Source organism: Oncorhynchus mykiss, chromosome 19 (assembly GCF_013265735.2).
Source record: "Oncorhynchus mykiss isolate Arlee chromosome 19, USDA_OmykA_1.1, whole genome shotgun sequence".
Lineage (NCBI taxonomy): Eukaryota > Metazoa > Chordata > Actinopteri > Salmoniformes > Salmonidae > Oncorhynchus > Oncorhynchus mykiss.
The window spans coordinates 40643380-40647266 of NC_048583.1; positions in this window are offsets into that span (position 1 = coordinate 40643380).

Here is a 3887-nt window from a genome sequence, read left to right on the forward strand (position 1 = left end):
GCGTGCTTGAAAGCATTACATCATCCCTATGAGGCAGTTGGCAATCAACACAAAAGCCCATACATTGATTCAACCATATATATCCTATTACATTACTAGTTACATACATTAGTGCTATTATTAGTATTTTAATTCCTAATTCTATGGATTCAACATTGTGAAGGCGAGCACGCATATTAACATAAAGCCAATACATTTCGTATGGAAATATCTGTGGGCTGTGGCGATTCAAAATGTTCTCAGTATGCATTTATTTCAGTCACAATTTGTATCACTCTCCGTCTATATTAAAGTGTCACAGTGCGCCAAATATCAATATTAATCGGGTCTATTCATACTGAAAAATATTTAAATTCGAGATCATCTTTTTCTATAAGAGTAAACTGTAACCAGAAGTGTTTTGTATTTCTAATAGTCGCTTCCGGGTTATTGAGAAATGATTTTCTGCTAAAGCCAAATATTATTAATATACTGATAAGATACTTTTCTCTCCGCCCTAAAAGTGGGAGTCGTTAATTAACAAAGCGGCAAGTCACGGCAGACTGTCTAATCAAGGAGGGCTGCTGCCGCGTTCAAAACAACTGGGAACTCGGAAAAATACAAGGTCGAATCATGACGTCAGTGATCTTCAGGTCGGAACTCCAGAAGAGGCCCGATTTCCCGAGTTGGATGACCGTTCAAATCGATTTTTCCCAGTAGAGTTCTCAGTGGTTTTAAAGGCACTGAAGTCGGAACTCGGAGATTTCAGAGTTCACACTTCCCAATTGTTTTGAACGCGGCATATGCGTTCTCTGGAAAATAATGAACGACGTAAAGGTGTGTTCCACGTCGCGCCAACAGAGTGGAACTGACCGTCCACGGAGTTGTGTTATTTTCCATAGAAAGCATAGAGCCCCTAGTTAACCCTTTTATATAATGGCTATAATTTAACACATTAGCCACTAGAAATGTGTTCAACATCCAATTAAGTAGCCAGCTGCAGTAGTTGCCGTGGTAACCAAACAGCTAACCAAACCATCTGCCCTAGCTTGCTAATATAAAAATTGAATTCAACAATACCAATGCTGTTTTTAATTCAACTTTTGCATTCAAAAACAGCTCAAATAAAACACGCAAAAAGGAACGATAGCCATTCAATTCTATGGTGCAAATATACCATGCGTTATTTACGCAATAAGGCCCGCCACACCAGTTGTGGTGTGTTCTTATGCACGACACAACTAACAAGAATATACATGTCTCTCCGCCCCAACAATTGAAGTAGTTGTTCAATGTACACAAAGCGACACCGCGGGCTGTCTAGCTCCCGCCTTATACATCTCATTATTGTAATCCGTTTTAAAATATTAAATGAGGGTTGTTGGGGTAAACCGCCTGTATTCAAAGGAAAAATATGCTATGTTACTAGCCTCATACCTTGAACATGCATAGCCATCTCGAAACAAATCTGATATAAAAAATCTCAAAGTTGTGGGGATGCCACATCATACACTCCAAACAACCTAAGCATAGAGCCTCACAGTGGAGGTGTCATAAAACCAAGTGATCAAACACTTAATTGGTTCCAATAGTTTTTCCCCGTAGAGGATTTTAGAAATTTTAAAGGGCTGTATTTCGTGTAGGCTTATCCCGGCATGACCTTTTGATAACCATGTAAATCTCTCGGACAAGGTGACTATTATCAATATGTTAGGCTCTATTTTGTCTCAGATTCAAAAATTCTAATTAGCATCAAAGTAGACATCATGCAAGACTACAAATCCCTGCACGTTATCTCCAGCTGCCATCTTTGTTAACAGGTACATATAAAAATGTTTTAGCCAATTTAGCTAACATTAGATAGTTAATCCAGAGATTCTTACCTTTGCCTCAATTCGGCAGCCTCCTCCAGATTGTCATGGCATTTTTGTAGTTGTTTATGATAGCCACATTAGTAGCTAATTAGCATTTCATTTGTTGGGGTTAAATACAGGCAAATATATTGATAGTTACATTGTCCAAGAGAGATTATACGGTTATCAAAACGTTTTATATGACCTCCACATAAAAACAAAAAAATGCCAACTGCTGGAGGAAGACAGATTTTAGACCGAGTTGGGCCTCTCTTCACCTCTTCCTCTCTAAAGCTCAGTGGTCACAAGGGCTGCAATTGACCATTGTTCTTGTGTTGTGACTGTCTTTCATATCATTTTCACACCAGCCAGAAGAATATGGATTGTTGCATGACACAACTAACAACTTCATGGAGTAGGCGTTCCCTAACAGAAATATGCAAATGTTTAATAGAAAGCATAACAAAAATTATCTTGCTCGTTTGTGCTTGGCTCTGCCCACCTCCTTGCTTGTTCTGCCCGCCATGATTTATTTGTTCCCTTTGGAAACAACAGGCTCTGGTCTATCTTAGTTATAATAATCTTTGATTTGGCCTCCCTTGACAAAAAAAGTATAACAAATTAACCAATCAGCGTTGAGCTAAAAAAAAAACTCGCCGAGCGAGTTTAACAGTGAATGGTCCTGGTGAAGAAAAAGCAGTGTCAAGGGAAGCCAGCTTGGATTTGGCGTTTCTCCTATCAAATCGCGTTGTTAATGACATATCCTCTGTCATTAACAGAAACAACTTGAATTGTTGCATCTTGTTGTGTTGTTGTCGTCCGGTGGCTACCTAAAATTGGCCCAAATTAGCCATGGATGGAGGTAGGGATTTGGACTTGTGGTTTTACTTATTTTTTCGTACTGGCCAGTGATTATTAGGTTGATTCTGATCCAACCATTAATTCATACATTGTCATTGTTGTGCCCCTGATCTGAGAGGATGTTAGTTCAATATGTACATTAACTAGATGTAGAAGGCTAATGTTAACTAGCAAATGTTGCCGATGAATGGAAGTTAGGCTAGCGAGCAAGCATTTTAGCCAGGTAATTTAGGACAACAACAAAAAATAAAAGCGTGTACTGTATGATAGCGTGATAGACTGTTTCATCAACATGAAAGAGAGGAGGATGCATAGGCCTTTCTCTAACCGAGGTAAAGACCGTTTCAAATTGGATATTCGTGCTTTCAAACCACTTGAGCCACAGACTCCAAATAAGTGTCATGATTTTGGAAAAATTGTGCACAACATTACACAGGGCTTATTTTCACGATTTGGACATTAATTCGCTTTCCAAAGCTAATAAACATGTGGAAATGTGAGCAGAATTTTGTATTGCTAATAAAATTAGTTAGGGAGCGTAAACAAAGTACAAACTTTTTTTACATTCGAATTTCAATAGTGACCTACTTGACTCAAACAAGGTTCAGAATGTCCACTGACTACCCTTCTATATTGCACACCCTTTGGTTTGTCCATTTTCATCTCACACGTTATTACATTCATTTTTCAAACTTTCCAATATCAACAGCTCCTTGGTCATGTGAGCTACTGACTTCAAACAAGGTTCAGAATGTACACTCAGGAGGCCTACACATTGCACACCCTTTGGTTTGTCAATTTCCATCTCATACGTTTTTACATGCATTTTTCAAAATGTCAAATTTCAATAGCTCCTTAGTTATGTGACCTAATGACTTCAAACAAGTTGCAGAATGTACACTGACTAACTTTGTATATTGCACACCCTTTAGTTTGTCCATTTTCATCTCACTTGATTTTACATGAATTTTTCATGTGACCTACTGGACTCAAATAAACTTCGGAATGTCACGGACTAGCCTTATACATACACACTCTTGTTTGTGTACTGTAAAATCACGCAGTGTAACATATACATTTTTCATAGTTTTACATTTTTAACGCTCCTTGGTCATGTCAATTACACACCTAAGAAGTGTGCAGTGGATATACACCCATATTGCATAACCTCTAGTCATGTATCTTCTATATTGT